General features: G+C 37.2%; 1 pseudogene; it reads left to right on the top strand.

The window, feature by feature from the left end:
* LOC131875363 (uncharacterized) overlaps positions 1 to 19226 on the top strand; it is a 143145-nt pseudogene extending 123919 nt beyond the window's left edge.
* Positions 19227 to 19681: the final 455 nt, after the last annotated feature.

Raw genomic sequence — 19681 nt, 5'->3', positions numbered from 1 at the left:
TGCATGATTTTCAATTTGTTGCCATACCCCCAAAAGGTTTTAGTTCAGTTCAATGAAGAATCTCCTGCTAGTGGAGTAATACTCTATTCTACCAGTGAAGGAATAGTCTCATCAACATTTTGATCTCTCTTTCTAATCCATTTTTTTGAAAATTATTTCTTTACCTCATCACCCTTCTCTTTGCCTTTCAAACTGGGTCCTTTGTTATTTGTCGGTGATGCCTTACTTCTACAAAATTTTGTAATATGTCCAATTTTGTTACAAGCATAACATGTCACATTGTTCTTCTGAATAGCCTTTCCATATCCTATGCCGGTATGTGTTCTGCATTGATTAGATAGGTGTCCAAATCTTCCACAAACATAACATCTTACATTCATTCTGCAATTTTTTGAATTATGACCAATTTTGTTGCATTTGGAACATTGAGTGGTGGGTGTATTAATGTTCTGATAGTTTCTAGATGTACACTAATATTCTCTATGACCATACTTGTTATAGTTAAAGCATTTCCCATTAAATTTGTAGGCATTAGGTTGTCTTACTGGTTTGTTCTGATCATGATTGTTTGTAGTACCAGAGCTTTCACCAACTTCAAAGTCAAGTCCATTAGTGTCTCCATCAGGTCTCTGATTTTTCTGCATGTTATCAAGTTCTTCTGAACTTTTCTTGAATTTCTCTTTGTGTTGATTTGCAGTAGCCAACTTATTTTCCAAGATTCCCTTCTGTCTCATAAGTTTAGTTTTATCATTTTGTGTGTGCATCAAATATGTCTTCAACATATCATTTGTATGACTGAGTCTTGTATTTTCATTTCCAGCATCATTGAGTCTCCTAGTCAAGTCATCTTCATTCTTCTTTCTATCTTCAATGTCTTTACAAAACCTCATAGTCATATCTTGCATTTCATTCCTCATAGCACTATTTTCTTGTCTCAACTTGTTCACAAGGTCATTAAGAGTTTCCTTTTCATCATCATTAGTTTGCATCTTCTCATGAAGTTCTCTTCTTTTGTTTCTAGCAATAGTGAGATTTTCTTGAATTCCTTGAATGAATTCCTGTGCAGTCTTCAGATCATCTTCAAGTTTGATATTCTTCAACTTTTCTACATCATAATTTGTAAGAGTTGTTTCTAATTGCTTTCTCAAGTTTTCCATTTGTACCAGTGTCAGAATCTCCCTCAAGTTATTAGGCTTTTGAAAATAGAGGACCAAGCTTTGATACCAATTGTTAGGATTCCCAAAGATACTGAGAGGGGGGGTGAATCAGTATCTAACTGGTTAATAGATTTTCTGAACTTATTAAGTATTTTGCATTCCAAAACAATGTACCAGTAAACAAGAATTAATGCAGTAAATATGAACAATAAACACAACATAGAAAGAACACCATAACACAAGATTTTTGGTGAGGAAACTTGATGTGGGAAAAACCTCGATGGGATTTATGACCCACAATATTCACTCACTAGCCAATGAATGGATATTAATTACAATAATGTGCCTGCACATGTAGGGATGCCACCTGCCTAAAGCTCACTGCTCAAATACAAAAGGAAGTCTCGCTGACTTACAAAAATGGATTATGGAAATCCAATATGATGTACTGCTACAAAAAGCATATGCTATGCTAGGTTCAATACTGGTTGAAGCTCATACAATAACCATAACCTTACTCCAAAATCTACCTTAATATTCACTCTACATATCCATCCTATCATGTATCTACAAAATGATCTACAAGATCTCATACTTATATATGAGTCTTATTACAATATACCATGTTGGCTTACAAAATATATTACAATTAAATACAATATACAATAATCAAAATCCTGTTCGCTAGGGTGTCGGGAAACATTCTTATCACTACTAGTGAACTATCTGGTGGTGTAGAGTTTGTCGGTGCTGATGTCTATCGGTGACATAAGATTGCAAGGTTGCCATCAATGAGAATACCTTCAATGACCTACAATTCTCATTGGAGTGTGCAATGCCAACATGTTGGAGTATAAACCAGAAGAAGAATTAGAGAGAATTCTTGCATGATGTCCACTATTGAGCCTAGCACTACTAAGGAAGCATTTGGAGATGATCACTGGATTAAATCTTTAGAGAAGAGCTTGACTAGATTGAGAAGAACAATACTTGGACCCTAGTACCTAGACTAGTGAATAAAAATGTGATAGGCACTAAATGGGTATTCAGGAATAAACTGAATGAAGATGGAGTAGTAGTCAGAAACAAAGATACATTAGTATGCAAAGGTTATGCACGGGAAGAAGGAGAATACTATTGAAAGCCATTTGCACCAGTTGCTAGATTGGAAGGTGTTATGACTCTACTTGCATTTGTAGCATATAAGGGATTCAAAGTATATTAGATGGATGTGAAGTCAACATTTCTAAATGAAATAATGGAAGAGGAAGTATACATTGAGCAGCTAGATGGTTATGCTTTGTCGGATGCAAAGGATATGGTGTGTGAACTGCATAAGGCACTATATTGTTTGAAGCAAGCACTAAAAGCATGGTATGAAAGGCTACATTCACACCTAATGAAGATAGGTTTTCAGAGAACCAGTGAAGACAACAATATATATCTCAAATCTGAAGTTGATAAGATACTGGTTAGTGAAGTGTTTCTAGATGATATCATATTTGGAGGTAATGATGACATGAGTGATGACTTTGCAAATAAGATGAAAAGTGAATTTTAAATGTCTCTAGTTGGAGAGATAAAATTCTTCATAGGCTTTCAAATTCAATAGATGAAGAGTGGTATTTTTATCACACGGTCTAAGTATGTGAAAGAGGTATTAAAGATATTTGGAATGAGTGACTATAAACCAGTTGGGACACCAATGGTTACAAGTTGTAAACTATCTAAGGAGGATGATGCCGCATCTTTTGATGAAAAGAAGTACAAATCAATGAAAGGGAAACTGCATTATGTTGTTCACAGTAGAATGGATATTGCTCATGCAATTGGTTTAGTTGCCAGATTTTAGAAGAATTGAAAGGAGACACATTTGAGAGCAGCCAAAAGGATATTTAGATATTTGAAAGGTACTATTGACTATGGATTATGGTATCCATATGTAGGTAACTTTGATTTGAAGTTTTATACAGATGTAGACTGGGTAGGTAATGGTGATGATAGGAAGAGCACAACCAATCACATTGTTATCACTGAGGATTGCACCTGTGATGCTAATTTTTAAAACAAGCAATCCTATGAAACATGGAAACACCTTCGAGCCTATGGGTTGCTCAAAGTGAAGGTGAATCTCCAGAGATCGAGTTGACTTTTTGTTTGGTAAATCTCTTGTAAACTTAAGATAATGAAAAGGGATAGAAGGCTTGTATGTAATGAAAATCTATTCTAATGAAGGTGGTGCACCAAATATCTTATCTGAGACCTGCAACCTAATTAACTCCCAAAACCCTCAACAAATAACCCTGATTGCTTCACAACTTAACTAAAAGTAGGTGAATGCATAAATGTTTCATAGAAAGTTCTTGATTAGAAAGCCTGCTTGAAGGAAAATAAACTATCTTCACAACTCCAAACTTATCAAAATTAGATTACACAATCTATAACCTGCATTAACTATGTATCTTCTTGAAAATAATACCATTTGAAAGAGACAAGATCAAAGGATTCAAAGGATAAATCACAAAAACAATATCAATCTTTCATTCAACACTAGACAGAAAGTACCAAGAAGGAAATCTATTGCTATTTTATTGAAAATCAAGGAGTCTGTTGTTACAAAAACTTAAATAATGCTAAGCTACAATGCTTTTTGGAAAAAAGTCTATGCAAAAAGAAAGAACTAGGGGGAAAAAAGAAGAGGAAGAATATATAGAAATCTTGATGAATCCCCTTCAAAACCCTAAAATGACTGCATGAGAAAAGCCTTGGGTGAATCTGCCCAAAAATGGCATAAAAACTCATGCATAATACTGTAAAATAATAATCTTTATTGCTCAAAAGGATTGCCACCGATCCTACATGAAGAGAAAATCTCTTTACTGAATATGAAATTTCTAGTCCTGCCCAACAAAGTTTCACTAAAAAAGAAGAAACCAATGTTTGATCATCTTCATATCCATGTGTGAAAAATATCTATCCCCATGTGAAAGCTGCATGATGAATTAAATTCTGACTATATTAAAAAGAAATCCCATTGAAAATATTGTATGCATTCCCTAGCAACTTCTCTATATGCTGAAACTTCTCTTAAAAATGATTGAAGAAATGCATCTCTTTATTTCATGGGCTTTTCAATGGTATGTAACACTTGCATATTGGACAATCGACCAACATCTATATTAATTTTTTCATGTAGAAATTCATCTCCTTGCTTGGTGGGCTTTTCACCATGCAGACGAACAGTTCTCCCGACCTCTGAAGGCAAAACCATCAGGTCAACCACAAGATAATCGAGCAGATATCTTGATTGTCTGATCCTCTTTGATCTTTATCTAAGCTCTATTGCTTGTTACTCCCTGATTGGCTCTAGGGTCCCTATTCTTTTATCTTCTTTTTAACACGACCTCACTAACCTCCCAAAATGGAACTATTATTTGTTACCAACTCTAGATGGATATCCATCAAGTAACTTCAAGCTATAGTATAGGGACCACCACTAGATCTATCAGGAACTTGCTTTCTTTTTACCTCTTTAGTCACTTGACTATCTGCCTTAACTATCAAATTTTTTCTTTAGCCGTCAGGACTGCTAGCGGCTTGTTGCTATATCTGCATGCTTAATGTTCAGGCACTTTTCCATTGTGGTATAACGACAACCATTGGATCCTTTTGGACTTTCTCAGCCTTTACCTCCACTTTAACCTTCAAAATAGGCTAACTTTTGAGTCTACAGACACTTGCCACGTGCTACATCTTGATTTGTCTGTGGATCCAACTGGGCTCCACTTAAAAGATTCGACACTTTAGAATCAATTCTGAAATGAACTTATGAACCTTGAACCATTGAACAAGAAGTTCAATGGTACAAGTTCCTTTAAGCAGTGCAACAATGAACAAGCAACACAAACAATACCGAGAATGAGCGACAATAATGAATATTAATAGGGGCCTTGAACCATTGAACCACTTTGAACTTGTTCAAAGTTCAAGTTCAAGGTTGACTTAAAAAATATAGACATCTGCTCGTCTGTAGACCTTTTCCATGTGTTAGCCTTTAATTTTCTTGCAGGTCTACTTTGTCTACCATTCGGACTGCCATCTCAACCTAGACCCACCTTGGTGCTAAGTCACATCGATAATTAGGCAAGCAACTTTTTGTTGTGGCTTAGTGACCACCATCGGATTTGTCCACCCGACTGTTGTATCTGATCAATCTGATTGATCTTTACCTCCTCTTTTGTTAACTATTTGATAGGTTCCATCGAATTATCGGGGTAACATCTAAACCAGGTCACCAATACTCAATGACTACACCTACTCATCGCACTTTTTATTGGGTCTTCAAGGTAACTTTAAACCTACTACTTTGATGTTCGATGACTACACACACCGCTTTGCACTTTTCATCTGGTCTTCAGGGTAACTTCAACATGGAGATACCAATACCCAATGACCTCCTTGATCTCCTTCACACTTTATCTGCACTACTTCACACTTTCCATTAGGTCTTCAGGACAACATCAGAATGAGTTACCTAGATGTCCAATGAATTCCACATTGCCTTGCACCTTTTACATTACTTCGCACTTTCTATCGGGCTTCAGGGTAACATCAGAATGGGTTTTACCAATACCTAATGACTTCTTGCACCACTTTGCTTACTTTATTAGGTCATCGAGACAACATCAATATGGGTTTCTCAATGTCTGATGACTTCCTTGATCTCTTTTCGCACTTTCCATCAAGCTTTCGGGACAACATCAACATGGGTCTTCTTGATGTTTGATGACAACTTTGATCTCCTTTGAACTTTCCATCAGGCCTTCGGGATAACATCAATAGGGAACTTCCTGATGTCCGATGACAACTTTGATCTCCTTTGTACTTTCCATCGGGCTTTTGGGATAACATCAATAGGGAACTACCCATGATCGATGGCAACCTCCACTACTACGCACCTTCTATCAGGTCTCGAGATAACATTGGAATGAGTTACCCCAATGTCCGATGATTTCCACATTGCCTCAAACTTTCTCTCGCCTTGATTCACACCTTTTCCTCTTTCCATTGGGTCATCAGGACAACATACACATGGGTTTCATGATGTTTGATGACTTCGTTGAGCTCTTTTCACACTTTCCATCCTACTTTTGGGACAAGATAAACAGGGAACTACCGATGATTGATGGTGACTTCCACTACTTCACACCTTCTATCGGGTCTTGGGATAACATCATAATGAGTTACCCTGATGTCCAATGATTTCCACATTGCCTTGCACTTTCTCCCACCTTACTTCCCACCTTTTCCTCTTTCCACCGGGCCTTCAAACAACATCAACCTGCTACTCCAATACTCGATGCCCTAGTCACTGATTTACTCTTTCCATCGGGTTATTGGCATAACATCAGAATGACACTTATCAATAACCTAATGGCTTCCTGCACTACTTTGCACTCTTTATCGGGCCTTCAACATAATACCAGCATGGGTACTCCGATGTCCAATGGCAACTGGGCTCACCATTTCTTTCCAAGTCGCAGCGATAACCTAGCTTGCATCTTTCCATTGCGCCTTAGCAATGGCTGCTAGATCTTTTTGCTTGACTGTTGGATGCGATGAATCTACTCAAACTTTACCCTTGGTCTTTTTGGTCTGATGCAAAATTTGGGTTGCCTTGAGATGTGCATGCATGGGGTCCACTAGGCCACGAGCTACCTTTTGCCAAAAGTGTTCAAGATTTTGACGCTTGATATGTATGCGACTTTATGTTTAAATATTGAAGAGTTCCTCCCAACTACTAATGTGGGATAAATGCTTTTCACAACCCTTGCTATTATGTGTGACCTGCACCTGGGTGTTTTTCATGAATATCTCTGAGCTTGATGCTTGAAAACCTCTGAGTCTTTCTTTGTCTCTACTTGATCCGGTAATAGGGAGAATTTGCCATTCTTAAATCAGCATGCTGAGCTCAACCTCTTCGGGAGCCCATTTTAACCCACATGCTGCATTACTTCTCTTGTATCTACACATGAAGCAAACAAGTTAGAGAAAAAAGGTTTATTTCTGATTTCTTGCTCATGATTTGGACCTTTTCAATATGAATGCAATGCTTTATTTGGGCACCAAATTTGGCATGCGCAAAATTTTGGTAACATTTTTTGCGACCTCTTAGGAATGTTTGTCTCCTAAATAGTAGAATCTAGTAGCCTAGAAAATCCATTGGGCATTGAGTCATTCTTGCCTTCCTTCCAAAATCTAGAATTGCATCTCAGCACCTAAACAAAATTGAAAATGAAACTACAAAGGCTCTGCATACAGCTGAGCCTGCACACTTTGCAATTTGCACTAATGAAAAATAGAAACAAAACTGAACTAAACTAAAAACTACTCTAACCTACCCTAACTGAGAGTGAACCCTGGTTATACAAAACCATTCACTGGTTTTGAGAATTAACATCCTTTTCTTCCTAGCTTAGGATGTTTCTGAAGCTTTTGAGAAACTGAGAAGAAATATAGTATGAAGAAGTGCCTCACATAATGTTGTAAGACTATTGTAAGTATGAAAATAATGTGGCCTACCTCTTTTGTTTTCTCATATATACTTCTATCTATGATGTTATAGGTAAGATGATAACCTTTTACTGAAACTTCATTTTTAGGCATAAGCTGATCTTGTATTGTCTTTTTAGCCTCCAATCTAGAAAGATATCTTAGAGAACAACCCCTCGTGTGAACAAATATTGGGCTCTCCTTGCTGGTTTCTACTATATCAACTATCTCCTCTTGGTCAATTTCACTATGCTAATTATTGTTTACTGCACTTTGTTGATTGCTTTCAAGGCTTATACCATGGAAATCTCTCTTGCTGATTTTCCTTCTCTACCTGAACCAAATTAGCATCTAGATCAACCTCCTAAACTTGCTCAATAGCACTGCCCTCCATTTCATGCTCATGAATCAGTGCTTTGAGACTACCATATGCATGCTCTTGCTGATCAGAACCTTGTCATTCCAACCGAATGTCTTCAGAAAAAGACCCCTTATTATCTAAATCTGAAACAAACACCTCTAGATCATCCCAAAATGAGTCCTCTTCATCATTATCCTTATTTTTGTCTGAGAGGGGACTGTATGCTACTTTGTTGTAGCTCTCTTGTGTGATCGAAACAATAATGTTTTGACACTCTTCTTGATATGGTGAAGTTGGTATAATTACAATCTGAAGTTCAATTTCCTCATCTTCCATAAAAAGTGGTAGCTCATCAAACAAATCATTTAGAACTTGACAGTCATCAGTCTTTTCTAGATTTTGAATTTGTAGTTCTTCATTTATAACCTCTTCTTTTTGTTGTACCAGATCTAACCTATCATCTTGAATATCATAAGCATGCATCTCAATAGGTGAGAGATCTGATTCATTTTTACTAAGTACCTCTTGTTCTTGATCTTCAACTTGAATATATTTAGAAACCAAGATATTAACAGGTTCTTCAGGAATGAATTATTGAGGGTCTTGAACTAAAAGAGGTTGTCTAAAACTTGGGAATGCAAATCTATGAGGATCTTCCTTAATGGGCTGATTTTGGATGGGCTCTGATTGAATGATCTCGTTCTAAGGATGTATTTGTTCAATAACAGGTTCTTGAATTGATTGAGGACTCCTAAAACTTGGAATTTTGAATTTAGGAGATTTAGGAGACTCACCTTGTTTAAAGTTTAGTATTTTGATCTTGAAAGTTGTTTCCTTCTCCTTTGCAGTGATCTATCGCTCAAGATTTTCCTCAAACTGTCTTTTCTGCTTTTCATTTTGCTAATCTTGGTCCTGGTAAGCCAACTCTTTCCTTTCACCTTGCCTTTTTTGTGGATGAACAATTTGTTGTAACTGATATTCCTCCATAGCTAAATGCCTTGGACTTATAGTTGTGGGATGAGCTGAGATGCAAGGGTCTAATTGGGTTGTTAACTCTTGTACCTTGGCAAATAACATGCTCATAAATTTTCCTCTTGCAACAATCTCTTCCTTGATATCAACATTAGCATTGTTTACCCTATCAACAAATCCCTCAAATGCCTTTGTTACCTCTTCTTCCAATATTTTTGTTTCCTCATCTTTAGCAGCAAGTTTCTCATCTTTAGCAGCAAGGTGTTCCTCTTTAGCAGCAAACTCCTTTGCAAAATATATCTGTTGTGCCTCCACCTATTGCTCATAATGATAAGCTTGATCAATCAATGCTTTTATCTACAACTTATGTTGCCTTTGTACCATGCATTGTATCTCTTTAAGCTCTAAACTATATTGATTTGCATCAATATAACCTTCCCGAGGTTGATTGTATGCTAGGTTAGGCTACCATGCAAACTGAGTTGTGGTGGGTAGGTGATAAGAAGGATAAATATGGTGGTTATTGGTTGTAGTATGGCTATTTGGATTAAAAACATTATGGCTATTCTAGTATGGCTGATAGGAAGGTGTAGGAGCAGTACCCTCATAATATGGAGGTGGGTAATGATGTTGTCCCTAAAAATGGGATATATTTTATTATTTAAATAACTAGAACTCAGAATATTAAAGTCTTTTGAAACATACTAGCACTTAGACTACTGAAACCAGTAAACTTATAACTCGGAGGTGCCAAGTGTGGGTATATTTTGCCTCCAAAGGCTGTAATTCTTGATTTTCACACCAAACATCAGAATTATGTGGAAAAAGATTTGGATTGACCACTCCAAAGATGTCCCATCAAGCGTGCGAAAAACTATTGTCATTGACGATTGCACCCGTGATGCTAAGTTTGAAAACAAGCAATCCTATGAAACATGGAAACACCTTCAAGCCTGTGTGTTGCTCAAAGTGAAGGTGAATCTTTGGAGATCAGGTCGGCTTTTTTTTTGCTGAATCTCTTGTAAAATTTTGATAATGAAAAGGGATAGAAAGGAATAGAAGGCTTGTATGTAATGAAAATCTATTCTAATGAAGGTGATGCACCAAATATCTTATTTGAGATCAGCAACCTGCTTAATTCACAAAACCTTCAACAAATAACCCTGATTTCTCCACAAAACTTAACTAAAAACATGTGAATGCATAATTATTTCATAGAAAGGTCCTGATTAGAAAGCCTGCTTGAAGGAAAATAAACTATCTTCACAGCTCCAAACTTATCAAAATCAGATTACACAATCTATAACCTGCATTAACTATGTATCTTCCTAAAAAATAATACTATTTGAAAGAGACAAGATCAAAGGATTAAAAGGATAAATCATAGAAAAATTGACAATCTTTCATTCAACACTAGATAGAAAGTATCAAGAAGGAAATCTACTGCTATTAAATTGAAAATCAAGGAGTCTGTTGTTACAAAAACTCAAATACTACTGAGCTACAATGCTTTTTGCAAAAATGTCTATGCCAAAAGAAAGAACCAGGGGGAAAAATGGAGAGGAAGAATATATAGAAATCTTTATGAATCCCCTTCAAAACCCTAAAATGACTGCATGAGAAAAGCCTTGGGGGAATCTACCCAAAAATGGCATAAAAACTCATGTATAATACTATAAAATAATAATCTTAACTTCTCAAAAGGACTACCATTGATCCTACCCAAAAATGGCATAAAAACCATGTATAATACTATAAAATCTCTTTACAGAATATGGAATTGCTATTCCTGCCCAACAAAGCTTCACTGATAAAGAAGAAACCACTATTTGACAATTTGCATATCCATGTGCAAAAAATAGCTATGCCCATGTGAAAGTTGCATGAAGAACTGAACTATGACTGTATTAAAAAGAAATCCCATTGAAAATATCTTATGCATTCCCTAGCAACTACTCTTCATGTTGAAACTTTTGTTAAAAATGATTGAGAAATGCATCTCTCTATTTCATGGGCTTTTCAATGGTATGTAACACTTGGATATTGGACAATCGACCAGCATTTGTATTAATTTTTTCATGTAGAAATTCATCTCCTTGCTTGGCAGGATTTTCACCATGTAGATGACCAGTTCTCCCGACCTCTGAAGGCAAATCCATCAGGTCAATGACAAGTCAATCAAATAGCTATCCTGATCATCTGATCCTCTTTGATCTCTATCTGTGTTGTATTGTGTGTTACTCCTTGATTGGCTCTGGGGTCCTTGTTCTTTTACCTTTTTTTTAACATGGCCTCACTAACTGCCTGGAATGAAACTATTGTTTATCACCAACTCTGGATGGATATCCATTGAGCAAATTCAAGCCGTAGTATAGCAACCACCATTAGATCTATTAGGAACTTACTTTCTTTTTACCTCTTTAGTCACTTGACCATCTACCTTAACCGTTAGATTTTTTCTTTAGCCACCAGGACTGCTAGCGGCTTGTCGCTATATCTGCATGCTTAAAGTTTGGGCACTTTTCCATTGTTGTATAGTGACATCCATTGGTTCTTTTTGGACTTTCTCGGCCTTTACCTCTGCTTTAACCTTCAAAATAGACCTACTTTTGAGTCTACAGACACTTGCCACATGCTACATCCTGATTTGTCCATGGATCCATCTGGGCTCCACTTAAAAGCTTCAACACTTTAGAATCAATTCAGAAATGAAGTTATGAACCTTGAACCATTGAAAAATAAGTTCAACGGTACTAGTTCCTTTAAGCAGTGCAGCAATGAACAAGCGGCACAAATAGTACCAAGAACGAGCGATAATAATGAATATTAATAGGGGCCTTAAACCATTGAACCACTTTGAACCGGTTCAAAGTTCAAGTTCAAAGTTGACTTAAAAAATATAGACATCTGCTCATCTATAGACCTTTGCCACATGTTAGCCTCTCATTTGCTTGCGGGTCTACTTTGTCTACCATCCAAACTGCCATCTCAACCTAGACCCACCTTGTCGCTAAGTTGCATTGATAACTGGGCGAGCAACTTTTCCTTGCGACTTAGCGACCACCGTCAAATCTGTCCACCTGACCATTGGATCTGATCAATCTGGTTGATCTTTACCTTCTCTTTTGTTAACTATTTGATAGGTTCCATCAGAACATTGAGGTAAGATCCAAACAAGGTTACCGATACCCGCTGACTAGACCAACTCATCACAGTTTTTATTGGGTCTTTGGGGTAACTTCAAACCTGTTACTCTGATGTATGATGACTACACACACCGCTTTTCACTTTTCATCAAGTCTTTGGGGTGACTTCAACATGGAGATACCGATACCCAGTGACCTCCTTGATCTCCTTTGTACTTTCTCTGCACTACTTCACACTTTCCACTGGGTCTTCTGGACAACATCAGAATGAGTTACCCCGATGTCCAATGATTTCCACATTGCCTCATACCTTTTGCATTACTTTGTACTTTCTATTAGGCTTCGGGATAAAATCAGAATGGGTTTTACCAATACCCGATGACTTCCCGCACTGCTTTGCTTACTTTATCGGGTCATCAGGATAACATCAACATGGGTTTCCCAATGTCTGATGAATTCATTGAGCTCTTTTCACACTTTCCATCAGGCTTTTGGGACATCAATAGGAAACTACTGATGACTAATGGTGACCTCCACTTCTTTGTACCTTCTATCAGGTCTCGGGATAACATCAGAATGAGTTACCCTGATGTCCAATGAATTCCACATTGCCTCACACTTTCTCTCGCCTTGATTCACATCTTTTCCTCTTTCCATCGAGCCTTCGACACAACATCAACCGACTACTCCGATACCCAATGCCCCACTCATCGCTTTACTCTTTCCTTTGGGTTATCAACATAACATCAGAATGAGGCTTACCGATAACCCGATGGCTTCCCACACCACTTTGCACTCTTTATCGGACCTTCGACGTAACACTAGCATGGGTACTCCAATATCTGATGGCAACTGGGCTCACCGCTTGTCGCCAAGTCACAACAATAACCTAGCTTGCATCTTTCCATTGTGCCTTAGCGATGGTCATTAGATCTTTTTTCCTAACCGTTGGATGTGATGAATCTGCTCAAACTTAACCCTTGGTCTTTTTGGTTTGATGCAAAATTTGGGTTGCCTTAAGATGACCATGCACGTGGGGTCCACCATGCCACGAGCTGCCTTTTGCCAAAAGCATTCAAGCTTTTGATGCTTGATATGTATGTGACTTTATGTTTAAATATTGAAGAGTTCCTCCCCACTACCATGTGGGATAAATGCTTTTCATGGCCCCTATTTTTATGTGTGACCTGCACCTAGGCGTTTGTCATGAAAACATTTGAGCTTGATGCTTGAAAACCTTTGAGTCTTTCTTTGTCGCTACTTGATAAGGCAACAGGCAGAATTTGGTATTCTTAAATCAACATGCTAACCTCAACCTCTTCGGGAGCCCATTTTAACCCACATGCTACATTGCTTCTCCTGTATCTACACATGAAGCAAACAAGTTAGAGAAAAAAGGTGTATTTATGATTTCTTGCTCATGATTTGGACCTTTTCAATATGAATGCAAGGCTTCATTTGGGCACTAAATTTGGCATGCCCAAAATTTTGGTAACAAACATATTCTTTCTTGGAGGAAGACTTGTATCTTGGAGCAGCAAGAAGGAGAGTTGTATATCACACTCCACTGCTGAAGCTGAATATGTTGCAACGTATATGAATTGTACCTAGGAAATTTGGATAAAACACATTCTAGAAGGATTCAAGCTGAAGATTATAGAACCAGTAAAGATTTTATGTGACAACACAAGTGTAATAAATATTTCAAAGAACTTAGTGTTGCACTCTAGAACCAAGCATATTGAGCTGAAATATCATTTCTTAAGAGAGAAAGTGCAGAGTAAAGATGTTTTATTGGAGCATGTATCTACTAAGGAGTAGCTAGCAGATATCTTTACTAAACCTCTACCTAAGACTACTTTTGAGTATCTTAGAGGTCAACTAGGGGTTGTGCCCCTACATGAGGTCAATTGAGAAGATGTGGAATACATCAGTCCCGGAGCTAATTGAAGAATCTTGAAGCAGTATTGGTGTGGAGTTATTCCACAGAGGGAGTATCAAGTTGCAGATTGTTGATGCAGAACATTGAAGTATGACACAACATGTTTTACTTTCACTTTGGCATTGTTGTCAAAGGGGGAGAAGAACTATATGATTATGGGAAGAAGAATCATTGTATGATTGATATAGAAAAGATCTATAGCCAGTTACCAGCTGAAGATATGGAGAGTTCAAGGAGAGTACATGGTAAAATGTAAACCAGGATTCCTATTCCTATGTATGTGCATTACTCTTAATCATCATAGTCACAGGTATTGATACTTGTATTGAAATCAATGCCAAAGGGGGAGATTGTTGCCATTTGCATGAAGATTGCATTGATGAACTATTGAGTTGTCATTGATGTCAATTATAACCGGTAATGATGTTGTTTTGCAACCGGTATGTGAGCTAGTGAGGGGAACCGATATTACTTGAGAAGTAGTGACATCAACCGGTAACCCTACCTATTGATGTGCTAAACCCTCTGATGGAGCTTGGCGAAATGTTTGTATTGTTTTATGATCAAATGATGAATGGTAATGATTATGCCACATATGCATGTTGTATGTGAAGAGTTTCAAATGGTTTATGGTGCATAGAGATAACAATTTTATCTTGGGAATGAGGAAGTACATTGCATGAAGTGGAAACTATGTGATGAGTTACAGGAATTGATGAAGCAGTGATGAAGGAGTGGTAAAGGTTGTCTTGAATAATGTGCAATGATTTCTATATAATCTAATGGTCATACTGGAACCAATTTTTTTGTAATCTCGATGAGATCTTAGGTTTGTGATGTGTTACCAACCTATTGTTTTGTTGTAGTGTTGGCAATTTTGGTTAAGTGTAAGTGTGATTGGTTGCCAAACCAGAAGGTATATCTACAGTATTTGTAAAGGAAGATAGAAGCATGAAAAGGATCTAATGAAGCTGAGAGGTGTTATTCACCAGATCAACAAACCCCTATTGTTGTCTAACAATTACAACAATCAAATACCTTAATCAGGTAAGCTCTAACAGGTTTAGTGCTATCTAAATCCTTTAACCAAGTGATCCATTAGCTTGGATTTCAAATCCTCTACCAAGGTTACTCCTAATAGGGTATTGCTTCTAATAGGGAATTATAGTCAGTCCCTTAATTAGGTGGTCCCTAATAGGATATGTTCCTAATAGGAATTTTGTAAAGCTTTAATAGACTTGGCTCCTAATAGGGTGAACATTAGAGGAGTATAGAATACTTGTGGGTATTCATTCCCACCATGGTTTTTCTTGTTTGGGTTTCCATGTCAAAATCATTGTGTCAAGTGGTGAATTTTTTTTTGTTGGCATTGTACACTCTAATGAGAATTGTAGGTGATTGAAGGTATTGTCATTGATGGAAACCTTGCAATCTTATGGCACTAGCAAGCACCAACATCGACAGACTCTACACCAGCAGATAGTTCACCGGCAGTGACAATAATGTTTACCGACACCCTAGCCAATAGGATTTTGATTATTGTATATTGTATTTAATTGTAATATCTTTTGTAAGCCAACATGGCATATTGTAATAAGACTCATATATAATTATGAGATCTTGTAGATCATTTTGATAGGATATACACATGGATATTGATGAATACTAAGAGGTGGGGTGAATCAGTATACCAAAAAATACTATAAACAAAATCTTAAAAAGTTTGGCAGATAACTAGTGTAACAGATTCACTAATAAACTGGTTAAGATAAATGCAAACCAAATAGCAAACAAAGAATTCACCCACAAGAGCACAATCACCATAACACAAGATATTTGGCATGGAAACCCAAATGGGAAAAACCATGGTGAGAAGAAACTCACAAGTAACTATTTGCAGAATAGAAACCAGACCAGTTAAGGTCAAACTAGTTAAGGTCATACAATGTTCTTCACTAGAACAGATCCTATTAGGAATCTAGATCTCTATTAGGAGATAAGTCTTGTTAAAGACTACATTCTTAGAGGATTTTAGATCCACATTTGTGAACCACCTTGTTAGAGGATTTACAAAAGTTTTTCTAGGCCTACTTGGTTAAGGGTTTCAGACTTGTCGAAGATATTAGTAATCAACAAGTGATTGATCTAGACAATAGCACATTATGCTTAATTAGATACTTGTTAGTTCATTATCAATGCATTTCAGCATTACTTTAGTCTTCAATATCTCCACAGTCTATTTCTTTACATAGATCTAATCTTCTCTTCAAAGATCGCATAATGTCTAATACTCTTTCTCTTACATATCTCACATGCAAACCCTAGACATGATGTCCTTATAAAGGAAACTGATTTCATGTCAGTCCAATAGGATTAGACTACAACTTCCTAGGTTTAGTGCATATAGACACATTTGGTAACATGACACAAAAACACCACCAAAGTGTCGATGGATGATAACTCATTACACATTACAATAATACTGGTTAGTAACTCATCACAGAGTAATACCGGTTAATACAATATACCGATTACCAATTGTCAAAAATGAAGACTAGTAGATCATAGTGTTCCGATCAAAAATTAACTACTACTTGGGTTCTATTGGGACTCATTAAAATTCAGTCAAGTTTAGAGGCCCATTTCAAAAAATTTCTCTGCATTTCCAAATGAGTCAGTTTGAATGGCCTAGTTAGAGAGAGGGCAAAATGGAGCCAGTTGATTTTCAAGGGGTAAGTCTCAGGAAGCATGCCCTACACCTTTCATTTGGCCTATTCAGTGATGTGAAACTTTCAGAATTCAATTTGGATAAGTTTACCAAGTACCCATTTCGAGGGGTGAGCTGAAAGTGCATTTTAGGCACAAATGCAGATTTTATTGAGTATCTTACTTTGAGTGTTTGTATCTTTTTCCCCATTGATCCTCATGGAGAATTTCAAAATGGGTTCAATTCTAGGCATAAATTTGAGTTATCTTGCAAAATTTAAGGTCCTCATGAATTCATTTGCTCAGTTTTCAAAGCTCGAACTGTTTGCAGTTTGTATGTTCTGGCAAGTCCCTATTTCAGCACCTAGTCGGAGCCCTATTTAGCATAAGTGTAGAAGTTGCCTCAGTGAGTGTTATGTCAGAATGTTTGTTTTGGGTTATTACTGGTATAGATGAAAAGCTATGTTTCAAGTTTCAGGCTCCTACCAATCCGTTTAGTCGGTTTTCGAAAGGGTTCATTGAACCATTATTTTTCAGTGATCCGTACTTTCAGTGCCATATCAGTTAAAGTAGCCATTTTCATGAGCACACCATTTGCACCCAATCAGACTTTTGGTCAAACTAAGAATCCAAAGATTTAATATGTACTTCAAGGTACCTGTGTTTAAAATTTGAGGGTCTAAGGAGGTTGTTTGATATTTTTGAGAAAGGCATCATGTGTTGCCATAACATAGACTTCGTCAGGTCCGCAGTGTCGACAAAGACAGTTGGTCATTTTCGCCAATTAATATCTCTTTGCTCGAGATTCCTCTTGAAAAACCATTAGGTAGATTTTATCCTTGTATATTAGAGTACACACTTGTCAGATGGTGAGGTCCAGAAACGTGTTTTGACCACTTTGAAAATTACGTCTTCATGATTAAATGCGAAAATGTGGCGTAATTGCCTAAAGGTTGCAAAATTCAGTCTGATGATCCGAAAATGATGCCGATCATTTCCAGAGGTGTGTTTAAGGTTCCTGAATCTTTTCAAAGGTTAGTTGCATGAAAATGAATTTTTTTTTTAGTCAGACCCACTTTGGGGCCCGACCTGGCCTATGCCCATACATTGTTTTTATTGGCGATTTTTGTTTACTGGGGGAATGTCAGAATATTCAAATAATGATGCAAATCACCAAGTCAAAAGTCAAGAAAAGGATAGTTAATGAGTGTTTGGGGAATATATGATCATTCATTAGGCATAAAACTTGGTGTATATTTTCATTTATGGGTGGTGCAATCAGGTTCCTTAGTATAAAGAAACACCATACAAAGTAGCTATAGGACACTGGAGAATTTGTTGTGATAGGATGTTTTGCCATGGCCAAACTTGGACAGAATGAAGATGGAAATTACCAAAGTCCAATAAGTGATCCTGATCAGAGATTTGTTTCTTTCATGGCCCCTCTTGCAACTGGCCATGTAATTATTGCAGTTAGTTACCAAAAAAAAAAAATGGTAGGCATAAGTGCCCAATCCACCTGATGGCATGACATGGACGCTAGGGGACTTTACTAATCTCTTCCTATCAACACTAAAGTCCCTCTCTAAAGATTTTGTTGGTTTTAAAAGTATAGCTGCATATCGCAGTGGTCTTAATATCAACCCATTGGTAACAAGTGAGGAGGCAGATGATGGTCTTCACAAGGATTTGCATGCCAGTGTGCCAATATGAATCTGCAACAAAAGGCTTTGTGGCTTACATTTTCACACATAGTTTGGAAGTGGCTACCTCCTTTGATCTTCCCATGCAAATTCACACAAGTTTTAGAGACATGGACTTGGACTTAAGACTTGCAAATCTTCTCCATCTTCAGCCAATCTTGGAAGATGATCGTTTTAAAACTATCGTATTGTTCTTCTTCATGCATCTTATCCATATTCAAAGGAAGCATCCTATTTGGCTTCTGTTTATCCATGGGTCTTTTTGGACTTTTGCCTAGCAATACCAAAACTCAGTTTTTTGGGATGTGCTCTGTAGTTAAAGAACTTTTAGAATTGGCACCATTGAACAAAGTGATGTTCAGCACAGATGGATATGCATTTCCTGAAACTTTTTACCTTGGCACCAAATGGGCATGTGAAGTAATTACATCTGTTCTTCTTGATGCTTGTGATGGTGGGGATCTTTCCATTCAGAAAGCTATTGAAGCTACACAGAAAATCTTAAGAGGAAATGCAATCAATTTCTATAAGTTGGATGAAGATACGACCCAAATTATTAAGTCTAAGGTGGTTAATGTAGCAGTTGATTCTCACACTCAATATCTGGAAATGAAAGAAGGCACTACGCATAGGTTACCCAAATCATTGCATAAGGTTGTCATAGCTCTTAAAAGAATGAAGTTCTGAATAGATTACTTGGTGACAAACTTGTAGGTGTTGTGATTGCAGTTCATGAGGCTGAAATTCAAAATTAGGTGAATAATCCAGCATTGGTGAATGATTTAATCAATAGGTATTGAAGTTTGAGAAATCTCTATTTATAAAAATGGCAAGGTGCCATTAAAAACCTAGAGATTGCTTCAAAAAATGCATTTTCAAGGCATAAGCCTTAATCCCACATTGGCTGGGAAATGGTATCTTTTGATAATTATATTTAAAACCTTACCCATCTAATATGTCAAAGCTTAAGGGCTTTTGACGGATGGTGCTCATAGGCACCCAAGCAGACCCCACGTGTGCGAGGGCAGATCCCAATGTGACCAAGGTGGTGACACATGGTGATAGGTGGATCCCACATAGACATAGATCCCAAGGCAGGCAGGTGATTTTTGTAGGAACCAGACAGCTTAACTAGCGAGCAG

Source organism: Cryptomeria japonica, chromosome 4, assembly GCF_030272615.1.
Source record: "Cryptomeria japonica chromosome 4, Sugi_1.0, whole genome shotgun sequence".
Classification (NCBI taxonomy): Eukaryota; Viridiplantae; Streptophyta; class Pinopsida; order Cupressales; family Cupressaceae; genus Cryptomeria; species Cryptomeria japonica.
Note: the sequence above shows the minus strand (reverse complement) of the source record. Positions and strands in the feature narration are given on the sequence as shown.